The following is a 14,762-nucleotide window of genomic DNA, read 5'->3' on the forward strand; positions in this document are numbered from 1 at the left end:
GGAGGAGTGACAAGATTGGTAAGGGTGTTAGAAGCAGCAGTTCTGCAAATGTGAGAAAGCCATCTGGTTTTCATTATGTTGACCACTATATAGAACTCCGATTTTAGTTCCCTTTTTATCCCCTGGGAAAATTGCTGCTTGCTGCTGAGCAATGATGAAGAAATACATCAAAGTTGAGTAGGATGAGGTGTGTGTGTGAGAAGGATTGACATAGTGAGCATTTTCACAATAGAGGCCTAATAAAAGGGAGCTTTGGTGTTCAGCTGATGCAGAATCAATGCCAGATGCAAGACTTTGAAGGTTACCTTTTTAATTCAGAAACTAGTGATTTCTTTGTTAATCTATGGCAGGAACATATTTTGGTCGTAGCCTTGGGTGCTGCTGATACATGCTTTGGGCCACGGAGACTTATATCAAAGAGCCCTTTGCTTAAGGCTGTCACTGGAAAGTCACTGATACGAGTCAAGTATTTGGGGTGTACCTCATCGACCTGTCTAGTCTCTTTCTTTCCACTTTTTCCTAATGATGCTGGATGCAGAAAGATATCCATGCAGCAGGAGCTGGACCTCAGAGGGTGCTGGCCATTATGGCACCTACTGTGAATATATGGAAAAGTATAAACATAATAAAGGCCTTACGAAGATTTTGGGTGAGCTTTTGATGTTGGAGTAGTTTGAGAGCTTCCCTATATAGTATAAATTAGTGGATTACAGAAAAGAAAAAGAAAAAAAAAAAAAAAAGCAGTTCTCAGACCTTCCTGCAACAATGCTTGTTATTTTTTTCTGATTTCGTCTTCTGAACTGATGATTTTTTTCTTGACCAAGGTTACTTAGAGCCAGCTGTTGTTCTGACTGTTGGTTGCTGTGATGGCACTGATTTCATCTTTCTTCTTTTAGTTGCTCACATCTCAGAAAGCTGATGCCTACTGCAGTTTCCAAGTGAAAAACATCGGCATCATTGTGAAATAATCACTCATTCTGAAATAATATATTTGCTTTTGAAATACATTTTTTTTTGTTTCCTTTTTTATCTCTCTTTGATGTTGGTGGTCAAAACCTTCCTAGTGTCTGTAATTAACATGACTCATTGAAAGCACTCTTCTTTTTTTTGCTTCCTTGGAAGCGACATTTGGACAGACTTCAGGCAGATCTAATTTTCTATGGAACTCTTTTAGCTTTTTATATTTTCTTTGAAATGCTGTAAAAGAGAAATTTAATCCAATAGCCTGATGGACTAGAACAATATTTAATAATGACCCACTTCTATGTATTTCTTGCAATTAAAATAATTAAAGAGATGGAAGAAGTATTACAATTGTCACTAAAATAATGTCATTTCTCTATGGAAAATCTGGACACATTTTTCAAGTTCAAAAGTTTGATATTTCCATGTACCACTACATGAGGCACCAAAACAGGTTTGTTAACTGGAACTCACATGATTTTTAAAATATGGCAGTCCATGAGCAGCTGCACTTTTCCTCAGTAAGAATTTATTATTCATTATTTATATGTGTTAGCTGATTCAGATCATGCAAAGTCTGAGGACACCTAGAAAACTCCTGTAAAAATGCAATACTGTGAAAAATTGCTGTGAGCATTAATATAGCAGAAATGTATTGAAAGTTAAACAGTGACATAATGCATGAAAACTGACAAATAAAACTGAACAGTTGCACAAAAATGTTTAGTTCATCTGTTTCCACACAATGCAATTCTCTGCAGTAATTTATCTGCAAGTGTGTCTGCAAAACCATAGCTCCAGTTGTAAGTCCGACTTTGGGTTTTAGCTAAAATGTCATGTTAGGTGGAGAACAGAAGGAAATATTTTGCTTTGGATCATGTGTGCAGCTGCCTTGGCAGCAAGGGGACTTATGCCTGCAAAAATAAACCTTTGCGTATGGTTTATAACAACCTCTTCTCCTTGGACTGAAGCATCAGACTTACCTTTCAAGAGCCAGGTTTAGGCATGCTTATTTTCCCTGAGTATGATCTGTCCAGGCTCCAACCCTGAGTTCAATGCAGATGTTGATGGCTACAACAGAGATGAAGCCCTGTTTATTCAGACCAGGTATACTAAGCTGGAGTTACTAAACCTGATATCCTAGTCAATATTCTCAAGAGCAGGCATCACTTACAGCTTCCCCTAAATTCACTAGAGTTTAGGAATGCTCAACAGCTCCTGGAAATCATCCCATGTAAATTTGATTGCCAAAGCAGACCTTTAGAAACCTAATGTTAGGTCCTTAGAGTTGAAAAAATTGACAGTGAAATCTATTTTGATCCAGGATATTTTTAAGGTTTCAGATTCCAGTATGCATGAAGGCTTTCTCACACACACTTTTGTTGTTGTTGTATAATGTACACTGAAAAGAAAAAAGTAACTATTTGTACTTCCAGACATGAAATAATGCCCTGTCTGCTTTGACTCTTAATAAAAAAAAAGAAGAATCTTTTTGATAGCTTTGGAGATAAGCCCTGCGTACTTTAACTCTGGAAACTGAATAATCAATTGTTTCAATGGAACTGCTGCTCATACTGTGGTTTTTTTCCAGGGGCAAAAATTGAACAGTGTCATTTTTCACTTACAAGGAACAAAAGGGTTTCAGTGCACCGAGCTGTGGAGCCTCCTTACCTTGCTTAGTAGTAAAAGCTTTAACACAGTAGTAGGAAGAAGAAAACTAATATTCAGTTTAAATTGTAAAAAAAAAAAAAAATGAAGTTCAGGCCTCCTACTCAAGTATATAAATGTTCTGAAAGGGCCAAAGCTATGAGTAAATATTCTAGCTTAAGGCACATCTTTTCATACTGTTGGTTGGTTGGTGGTGCATGAGGACCAACAAGAAGGAAGTATTTGATTAGCAGAGAGGAAAGAGCATTTTAAGCTTGCTTCCAGAAGTTTTGAGTCAGTATGTGTTCCTACAAAGAGGTTGTATTATCAACTGCCTGATGGCTCACTAATGCTGTGACAAAATCTCAGCTGCAAAATTGTCCTGCTTTTCCTGTGGCATACGTCTGTTAACACAGGTGATAAAAGATCTCTCCAAAACTAACCTTGCTGGTGGCAGTGACTGCTCTAGGCACTGCGATCAGCATCTGTCCTGCCCAAGTCTTGCAGCATTGGTGAGCTTAAGTCATACAGAAACTGAAATGAGGTGCACCACTAATGCCTTTTCTACACGCGCAGCTCCAGCCACAGTCAGCTTTAGCTGTACTTCATAGTAGAAGACATAACAGTCTGATTTGTCATCCTCTCCATTGGTTTGCTAAATCATCAGAAAGTATGAAGACAAATCAGTAACAAATTCTTTCCCCCTTGCTTGTACTAATGGGAAAGTATTCTGACAAGGGAGCAATACATTTTTTATGTTGTTGGTTGTTTTTCTGCTATCCTCAAATTTTGTGTTGACATCCACCTGTTCTACCACACTTAAAGCCAAGAAAAAGTAAAGTTGCCAGGTTGATTTCCCAAAGATATGGTGGTTTGTCAAATTCTGAGATGTCAAGGAAACCTGATTGCTGTGAAATGGGGCTGAGGTGACACACTTCTCTAAAAGACAGGTCAAGTTTGATCATTGCAATTCACAGCTCCAACAGGCAACAACCTGAAATAAACAACAGGAACATAAACACAGCACAACAGGAAATAAAACACAGAAGAACCAAAAGCCAGTAACCCCAAAAGAAAACAAGCAAGTTTCAGGAAAAGAGTTTGTAGACAGCTCTTGTCTGGCTGACCTCCAATTTCCAGCTGAGATGGGGATGGACTTGGTGGAATCCCAAAGAGGGGTAGGAAAAGCCCCCATGTGATTTTAAGGTCAGAATATTTTAACAGGCACACAGAGACATACTACCTACCTTGTGGGAATGCAGTTTTTTAAGTATTACATTTAAGTGTTTCCAGATCCTCCTTCAGAATGTTTAATTCATCATTATGAAGCAGAATAAACCTTCTAAATAGCTTGTCTTCCACTGTAAGCACAAACAAAATTGTTCGCTTTTGTACTTTCATTAACTTGAGTTATTTTGGAAATCGCCATACTTCTGAGATCTAAAATGTACAGATGCCACTTATGTGACAAAGTATATAAGTAAAATGTTTTTTCTAGTGTGCACCTCCAGATGCTTGTTTCCCAATTGTGAGGAGGAATGGAGAAGTTTTGTTTTGTTTTTTAGTTTATTTTGAATTCACTAGATGTTTGGGGAAGGTTTTTCTCTGGTTTTGCTGAGACACAATCCTTGCAAAAGCTGTATTGTCCAAAGAATTAATTGACTAAGAAAAATTTCCCAAACCCTCATCCAGAAAAGCAAAGGGTTCCTTTCATTAGTAATCATGTTGATTATTTTTCTGAAGTTCAACTTAAAACCCTCACTTTCTTGTTGTTTTTGGGTTTTTTTGCAACACATTCTATCAATTTTCTTTTCCATCTAGTTTCACATATTATCTTAGTACTATCTAAGATTATTACCATTGAAAGACAGAAGAAAAAAAAATACTTATTTTGTTATTTCTTCTCACTTTGCTTCAGAGAAAAGCTGACTTAACAACTAAATGACATTTATATATTCTTGGTTTTGTCTAAACTACTGAGCCAGGGAGTTTTGCAAGTCCAGTTTACAACCTTGCTCCCTGGCATGTCAGGCTATTGGAGGCATTATTGCCCCTTACTTCTTGTGTTGGTGGTAGAGTTTTTTCCACTGAAACTCAAGGCACACTGAAGAATAATGTGTACTAATATCTTATCCTGATGTGCAGTCAGGAAATTGTCAAAATATGTGCCCACACCAACAAGCTGGGAAGCTCAGGTGAATCATACCTGATTTAGCCACACATAATGAAGACAATAAAATACACTTAATACATGGTCTTATGAAACACATTATTTCCCCAGTACCAGACAAAACTTGGAGTGCTTATTTGTGAATGTCTATGAGTAATACATCTTCTTAAGTATAACAATACTCTAGCAATGTCTGTCAGCTGATCAGTACAGCAGAGTTATTCTCAGTTGGCTGAAGGTTGCTTAGGTACCTTCTCCAGGTAGCAAAATTAGGATACTGCAAACCCACAGCTTTAATCAAAGCCAATGTCAAGAAACAGGGAACCGTAATTGACTTCCTGCCAGTCTACCACCATTCTTTCACAGCCTCTGCTCTACATCTCTCTATGTAAATATTACTATGTTAAAAAAATATATAAAAATTTCAGACTACCTATTTTTGTCTTATTTTTGCAAGCAATTAAATGTTTTTTTGAGGGCAAGTGAGATCAAGCCATGGAAGCTGTTAGTTAAATACAGGATCTGTAGAGAAAAATTCTGGTCTCTGACTTAATATATTTTTATATCTCTTGTAAACGTGACATTTGGAAGTGGTACTCAGGAAAACCACATAATAAGTGCATGATCCTGAAACATAAATCCCTTTTACAGCAAACATCTCCATGTGCTGACACTGGGAGAAAACTAAATGATGTGACCCCTAAACAGATCTCTTAATCTGTCTCAGAACATGTACATAAAAAACTTTAAAAAAGTATATGACAATCAATGAAGAAAACATGAAATTTTACAAGATGCCATGATCCCAATATCAATATTATTTGCATGATATAGATAAGACATTACTTCCTAAATAGAGTTCCAAGAAGTTTAGACATCCTACCAAGTCTTTTCACTCTTTTCTGATTCACTGTTTCATGATCTGGTACAGCTTTGTGGTCTCCTTCACCTGCTAAACCTGATATTATAAAATAGGCTTTCCTGGGTAGTATATTGGATGTCAAGAAATCTTATTAACTGAAGTGTTAATGTCTTTTTTAATTTGAAACAATGCACCCTGACAGTAGAATACTTTTAGGAGAAAGAAAAGCTGAAACTTCTTCAGCAGTCTGAACGGCATGTTCATTTGATTTACTTAAAAGTAGAATTTATCTGTGACACATTTTTTCTCTCCCATTTTAGTCATGTACTGCAAAGGGAATTATTTTTTTTCCTGACTGTATCATCTCAGCTTAGCCTGGGTTTGTTGTTGCCTGAAGCTTATTGATATCAGAAAAACCTTACTATATTTTGTGAGGAGGCTGATAATTCCTACTATTTGTTTGAAGAGAATGTTAGAGACAGGTGATGAAAAAAACACAAGAATTTCTGATTGGGAGAAAAGGATGAACATTGTTGTGGTGCTTCCCTGTGGAAATGCTGATATGTAGAAAGCTTTCTGTGTAATAAATGCACGAGATAGGAAAATCCCTTAGTAGAACATTAAAGCCTTTAAAATTGAAAGAGAAACCTCCTTTTAATTGATCGTTCTCTGGCTAGTCACATCAGGGAAGTTATTTGTGCGTCTCTGTCTCTCTCACTCTCCCCCTCCCCCTTCTTTCTTCCAACAGAAGAATAACTGAATTAAGAGGAAGGACTTTGGAAGAATATGGAAGGCCAGAGGCCCTTCTGTTTGCCTTGTCAGAAACCAGATAAGCGGAAGTCCTGCAGAAATCCTGAGTTCCTAAAATTCATCAAATCTGTCATCTGATTTTCAACTGATTTAGTCCTTGCCATCCAGATGATTGGATATATGGTTGCTACCGAGAAGGTGGTATCTTACTCAAAGTAAGGTAGTGAAATCTGAGCTGCCACTGCCCTTTCCTATAAATAGCACAATTGACTCTTTTTCAGATGAATCCAAATGGTATTTTAATATCAAAGTTGAGTTTTAATGGTGAGTTGTGGTTGCCAGATATATGTGGTATGACCTGTCATTTTATCTCTTCCTGCCTTTTCAAAGGAATTCTTCCTGTTATATATGCTTTTAATTTTTTTTTACCCATACATTTGCTGGTGAGGTGTCTCATTACTGTTTCGCTTCTGTTGGTATTTTGGTTACATTATTATAATATAGATACTAAATTCACTGTTTACATATCAGGGTCCTGTTTGAATACAAGCAAAAAAAATTGTGCATTGCAGATATTACATATTTTTAAGGAAGACCTAGACATTAATATTACTGCTGATAAAATTGTATGTAGACTGTTAGTGAAAAAGCACTGCTGTGACAGCACTGAGTGTATAGCTAAAAGCCCCCAAATTGTTTTGCTAATGCTTTTGCTATCCACAAGGGATCTCATATGCCAGACAATAATAGTTCCCCCTGTTGCTCTTCTTGATTATGGCTGCTCATATGAATATGCCCCCTAATCAGAAAAGCTTTTAGATAGATTAGATTGGATACTGATTACTACTATAGATACTGCAAGAAGTTCCTTGAAATTTCTTCTTATTTATGCTTCTAGTACAGTAACTTGGCAATGACCTGCTGTGTCTGTGGGGCTCTGGGTCACCAGGGATCCAGCCACTGCAGCATTAGCAGTTTTCAGTTTAAAAAACTGCTAACAGAGGTAGAAATAAGTTCAACATGTATTAACCACCTCAGTATTTATCCAACTTCTTCATTGTTTTTTGTCACTTGTTCCATGCCATGGCTCACAATGCCAATTTTTTTAGCTTGAAACCCAACTCATATATTCCATAAAAGTCTTTAGATGGATTTTATTTACATCAAAAGCCTCACAATTATTTATAGGTTCTCTTTTTTTCTTTTTGCACAATTGTTCTTGCTTCAGGAAGGATCATGTAACAACTTGGAATAGATGGAATAGACTCCCCTAAATTACATGGAATGTTGATGACCATCTGTAGGGGACATGCATGAACTCCATAAAGTTTCAAGTATTATTTAAAAATGGATACAATGGTGATGCTTGCTATGAGGAAAGATCCAGCCTTCATGCAATAATTCTTAATCCCTTATAGTAACTTAAAATTCAGAAGTCTGTATATTTAATAATGTAATCTTTATGCAAGTCTTAATCCCCTGTTTTGTAAACAACTACCAATAAACATGCTCTGAGTGCAGAGGCGTAGTTTCTTTTAAAATAAAAATTCACCTTAAAGAAACACCTATTCTGGAATCAAGAAGAAAAATACATACTTAAATATCAATGAAGTTTCTAAAGAGAAATAAAAAATTATCTTTCAAAGTCAGATGGTCAAATGAAAATATATTTTCAGCCCAATCCATTACTATTATACATGCTCACAGAGATAATCTAAACTGTCTAAAGAAGAGATGGTTCTGTGTTAAGATGAGTGGGGGAAAAAAGTCATTCTTCAGTTATAAGATAGGCAGCACGAAAAGGTTCTTTGACTTTCTGAGAATCAGATAGCTCTGGAAGATTACAATGAAGAAGGAATGGACAGGCAATTGCAGGAGTCATCCTATCTTCTGAATAACAGCAGGAAGAAGAAGATTCTGGAAATGAACTGCTGGATAAAAATAAAATGAAGAATTTAATATTTTGGAGGAACGGCCCACTTTCAGTGAGAAGAAGGGACTATGATATCTGGAAGGTCTCCATCTCAGTCAAAGGAGAGTCAGTCTCCACAGCCAAATGGATCAGAAGAGTGCTCTATTAAGAGCAAGGGGAGAGAGGTAAAAAAAATAACAATTCCTTAGCATAAGATCAAGATATCCAGAAGGAAATTAATCAAAGCACTGTGTAAAGCAGTTAGTGAAATGAAGAAATCTTGGAGTGTCTATACTAGCCTAAGGAGCTTTGGCAACAGCAAAGAATATTGTGCGATTAGTCAACTATTAAGTAATTTTTATTAACATGATAGCACTGACATTTTCTTTAGAGATTAGAGATACTAAATCTCTTGTGCCAAAGTATTTAAAGAGAATGGTTTTGGCCTGCATCAACCAGCAGTTTTCCAAACAATTCCTTGGCATTTTATGGATGTTAACTTTGGACAGGGACCACTCCAAATACGCAGTTTGTATGTGGTCACTCAGTTTAAAGGGTAAGGGAAATTAATAATTAGAACACAGCCCCCAGGAATAGGGTAGGGGGGCAGGAAACAAACAGACTTGATTTGGTGCTTTTACAAGTCCATGAAATATGAGACAAATCCCTCATTCTCTTCCTGTTTAAATGCCAGAATTATAAATTACTTTTGTGTTTTTAAGGTTGTATCTGTAAATAAGTCTTTTTTAAACTCGTATTGATACACAAGGAAAAACAAACACAGAGCTTGCACTTATTTAGAAATGCAGGTTTTTGTAAAAATGGAACATTTTTACAAGTAGCAGGATATAGATTGACATAGGCATTGCACCTGGACACACATACCTATGTGATTTATTTAATTTTATTTTTTAAGTTAGTGGGAAGGACAGCTGAAAAAAACTGTAAATAGTTGTGTGATAAATAAGCCAGGAAACAATAAATTAAAAACAAGTTAATGATAACTAGGAGAACTTAACAATTGTTTCACTATATATGCCAAAACCATAATCACGTGGTTAAGAAATTAGACTGCAATGATAAATGACACAAACCTAAGTTGACAAAGTTTTTTAGTTTTTAAAGGGGCAACGATGAAAACAAAAGAAGCTGATGTGAGTGAAGATAAACAAAAACTGAAATAAACTCTAAAAAACTGAGAAGCAACAGAACAGAAGATACATGTCCATCAATGTTAAGGACAACATGGAAGTTTTTTTAACACTACAGGAAGACAATAATCCAGTAGCTGGTGCCAGTACCATACTCAGTAGAAACAGGGTTAAGTACAAAAACAGAGGAATCAGCAAAACTGACTGAATGTATAATAAATTTATCATTAGGGGAAAAAGGCCAGATAAAGTGCTTTTTGACAAATAGTAATCATTCTCTTTCTACAAACACACACAGAAACAAAATTAACGACACCCACAAGCGTTTAATAGCTTCCCAATTACTGGGGACTGATAGTTTGGATCTAAGAGTTCCAAAGAGCTATCAGACATTGCCTTGAAATACAGAGGAAGTTCAAGATAGTTGGGATTCTATGGTACAGAATCAAGGTAAAGTGTGTAAAGCAGGTGGAGACAAACACCTGATTAATGCTCTGTCTGTGAAGATGATCGTGCTCTGAGTCAGACCATAAATCCATTCTCGCTCTAGGATATACCACCTCTTCTGAAACAAATATAAAGACCAGATCTGAGGGCTATATAATTTGGCTTTGGTCATCAAAAGGGACCGAGAGGTTGCAGCACTGTAAAAATGTAATAAATATCATAGCATCTTAAGCTGTGGAAAAGTAGTAAAATTAAAATGCGCCTGTTAAAATATGTAAGTATTGGGCAACATGATATTATGCAGGCCACATATCCCTAGTACAAATTTATTACACTATTTAATAATCATAGAATTGTAGAATGGTTTGAATTGGAAGGGACCTTAAATATCATCTAGTTCCATCCCCCTTGCATGGGTAGAGACACCTACCACTAGACCAGGCTGTTCAATGTCCCATCCAACCTGGCCTTGAAACCTTCTAGGAAAGGGACATCCACAACTTCCCTGGGGAACCAATTGCTTCAGTTTCTCATCACCCTCATAGTGAAGAATTTCTTCTCAGTGTCTAATTTAAACCTACCCTCTTGTAGTTTAAAGCCATTACCCCTTGGCCTTTCTACTACAAGCTCTTGAAGAAAGTCCCTCTCCAGTTTTCCTGTAGGCCCCATTCAGGTACTGGAAGTTTGTTATAACGTGTCCCCCAGTCCTTCTTTTCTCCAGGCTGAACAACCCCAGCTGTCTAAGCCTTTTTTTGTAGGAGAGGTGCTCTGGTCTTTGTAGGATCAGATGCTCTGGTCATCTCTGTGGCTCTCCTCTGGACTCACTCCAAGAGGTTGAGGACAAGACATATATAGACCAGGTAAAAATAATTGGTTTTAGAACAAGGAAAATCACATTTGGAGAACATAGATGCTGAGCAGACATTGACCTCTATTTCAGTTAGAGCTTAGAAGCAAGGTTCAAAATTACATGAGTTGTAGATGTGACAGACTTGTTATTAATTTTAATGAAGCTAATTAAATATTTAGTGTATGTGTAGATAGGAATATGAATACATAGTAAGAAAGTTATATGAACACTTTTTGGCACTGGAGTGATGTTTCCTTTAATGCTGTGTCCAGTTTTGGTGTCCACATTTCAATAAGGGTATGTTTACTGTACTGAGATCCCAATCAAATGCTAGAATGAATAAAAAAAAATCCTGTATAGTAACATGATTGAGGAGCTCTACTTGAGTAATTAAAAGCTAAATATTTCTGAAATTCTGTCACAATATAAATGTACCAGTAATACGATCTGAAATTGATAATATTTTGCCACAGCCCATAAAGCAAATGTTTAATGACAGGAAGTAGAAGCTACACTAATTCATTTGAGAGATATGACTTCTACAACAGCAAGTTTAGCTAACATCTTATGGCTCACTAAGTCAGTGGCAGGTTTTCCACATCTGGAAATCTTAAAAGAGACTTGGGTTTGGTTTGGTTTTATCTCTGCAATAATTTCTGCAATTTTACCACTGCTTCAAACAGCTTATTTTTTGCAGAGTGTCAAATTAGCATGTCATGTAGAGAGAAGCTATAGCATCCTGCACAGGAGCTCTCAGTGGATTCCTGGAATTTAAAAAGACATATGAGGAAAAACATCTCTTGCATCTCTGACCTTTGTGTTACATCTGTTCTTTCTCCAAGAATCTGCTATTGACCATTGCCATAAACAGGACACTGAGCTAGATAAACGATTGGTCCAGCTCAATGTAGTTGTTGCATTCTTAATATAGTGATCTTTTCTGCCTTGAATTCCCATGAATATCAATAGAAATTAAATTTATTCTATTACATGCATTTGTAGTCTTTTGTAGGCTTGAGTAGGAAAAAAATAGTGCCAGCTACTCAAGAAATTGCATAGCTCATTTAATAGTTGGATCTGCAATTATACATTGATGCCAGATTATGACAGGAATAACTAATGGAAGCAACTATGTGACATCAGACAGCCCACACACCTGTAGTTCAACTGAAGTATATTAGTGTGGTTAACTATTTCAGGCTCCCTTGAGCTGATAAAAATCATAGCACCTCTATGTTTCAAATAATGCTGATTTCATCAAAGCTTTAATAATTTACTCCATTCTGGGATTCTCACACCTGGGTTTAGGAGGGTGGGCTATTGTAATCTTGTGCAATCTGTTATACATGACTGTTATAAAGCTTGATAAATATGAAGCTGCCTCTTACAAAAATTACATTTTTCCAGTGGCAGAGATTACCTTAGAAGACATTTCAAGCTTTTCAGTAAATTGGTTGCAAATCATTTTGATGGTTAGAGTGCTGAGTGTGTGGTTACTGACTGGTTCTGACAAGGCAGAAAGTGGTGTGGCGTTATCAGCAGCCGTGGAAATGGTCCAGAAAATGAATGCTACAGTCCTTAAATGTGAAAAGTGCCTTTGAGACTTTCATAATCTGTCCACAGGTGGCTTATAAACAGAAAGAGGTGAAATCAGATGAAAAAAATCTATTCAGTAAGTAGTATGCACACACGTCTTTTGCTTGAAAGTATATTCAGGTGTTCCGTCAGCCAAGAAACAGACACATTTTGAAAAGAAAACAGAGCATCAGTGTTTCTGAACTGAACTGTAAAAAATGCCCAGAGAAAAAATATTTTAATATTTATTTATGTTACATTTTTTAAATTTAAAATACTTATTTATTTTATGGTTAATTTGTGCAGGGGTTTGAGTAAGGATGGAGTCCCATCTGCTCATTTTTATCAATACCGATGCATCCAGAGGAGAGCATCATAATTTGAAACTAATTCCCTGGACCGGTGGATAGAATACCTGCAGGACTTGTGTACATGCTGAAGTAATCTTCCGTATTTCCAGACTATATTTAGGTTTTAAGTGAAGTTTGGGCAACTATGCTAGGCAAAACATCTTTTAAAACACAATCCCAACACAGTTACTATACCAATAATCTCCATAATCTTGGGAGAGATGCTTCCTGTATAGCTGTATTCTGTATGATGTTTGTTCCCCAGCTAAGAGGAAAACATTTCTAACCCTCTGCTCTAGTATCTGGAGAAACAGATATTTTCTCAATTTGCAGACAACAAAATCTAGCCTATGAAAGTTCCAGATATATTGGTTGGAAAACATGGCCAATCTATTAATTTTATAAAAGTTACTGTCAAAAAACATGGTAGAAACTAGACTGGAGTTTTTCGCTGTTTTCACATTATGTGCAGTCAAGATGAGAACTACTGACAAGCTGTAAACACATTTACAATGGGCAAACTTAATTAAGTTCATAAAAGAGCAAGATGCAGCCCACAATACACATACATGCTTGCATTTTTCAAGAAAGAAGTTACTGCATGAATAATCAACTATATTTTTAGTCATTATACCAAAAAATATAAAATAATAAAATCCCAGCAGATTACAAAAACTCTCAGAAAAACTTAAGCTGTATTTCATTCTGACAGTAGTTTGATGTGGAGAGGATAGTGCTTTGTGAAGCTCCTGGGTGAGAAAGTGCCATTACTGTATGGAGACCACGTTAATGCCCTTGCCCTCTGAGCTGCCTGGTAGCCACAGCTGACCCATGCACTGTAAGTATCATACTTGTGCCAGAGGCCATGTCCTTGGCCCTTCTCACTCATCCATGAAACACACATTTGCACCTGTTACAGGAGCTTCTTCTCCATCAGTAGGCCAGCTGATACCAGCATCCTTACTATCCACCCTAGCTGGTTGAGGAAGAAACTAAATGTCAACACACATTTTCAGTAACAGAGCCCAAAAAGGATGCCTGCTCACTGGCGCATACGGAAACAGCTGTTTCTTAGGGAATGAAGGTATGCAGTACATGCTACTTCATTTTGGAATATCTTCTCTCACCAGATGAAATTAAGGATGAAAATTCTTTACGTAAAGAAAATTCTTTATTCTATATGTGTGTGAGTGTTTGTATACACACACATTTTCTTATGGTAAATAATAAGTATGAAATTGATACAAAAATGAGAACAAGGAAAAAAAAATAATTCTGCAACAGGATAACCCATGGAGTAAGTCTGGTTTTAGCCATAATATAAGGTTCTCTTGGTGGTCACCCCCTCACTTTTCAAAGTTGAGAGCTTACTTCCAACATAGTTGTGCTTTCTAATTCTTTTTTGAAGAACTTCATTCAATAACTGTTGTGTCAAAATTAATTTTCAACCTACTCTTCTATTCTTTACTGCCAGCTTTCTAAGCTATGTTTTTTTCATTATTTTTTTTTTTTTTTTGCACCTAACAGTAAAAAAAATACAAGAGTAGGCATTTACGAAAAAAATGGATAAGCGTGTAGATATGCAGATTTCTTACCTTTTAATTATCTTTTTCCTTCACACTCTTATCCATTTGACACATCTCATAATGCAAATGTGCTTAGAAGAGTTTCTTCAGCTTTTTTTTTTTTTTTTTTTCTTTTAATAGCTTTCATGTTGCTACAATAAACATAACTTATTTTTTAGCGTAGCTGTGTTCTTACTTATTGGAACCAGCACATAAGTTCTTCACCTTCTTCATAAATTACTTATCAGAAGAATGTTACCAATATCTTATTAACTTCTGTGACTCTCAGTTGTTTTTAGTTTTTCAAGGCAAAATATGATATTAATAAAATAGGGAAGAAATATGGGAAAGGTGAAGGCAGTCTTCTAAACATCATAACAGTTAGGAAGCCATTTCAAAATTTTGACTGCCTAAACCATAATTTTATGTTTGTGTATGTCTTAAATATGTTAAAATCTTCCTAAATCATGTTTAGATGGAGAAGGAAAGGAATTTGAAAAAGGAATAAAATCCACCGATA

This window comes from Chaetura pelagica, unplaced genomic scaffold (genome assembly GCF_000747805.2).
Source record: "Chaetura pelagica isolate M959 unplaced genomic scaffold, ChaPel_1.0 scaffold76, whole genome shotgun sequence".
NCBI classification, from domain to species: Eukaryota; Metazoa; Chordata; class Aves; order Apodiformes; family Apodidae; genus Chaetura; species Chaetura pelagica.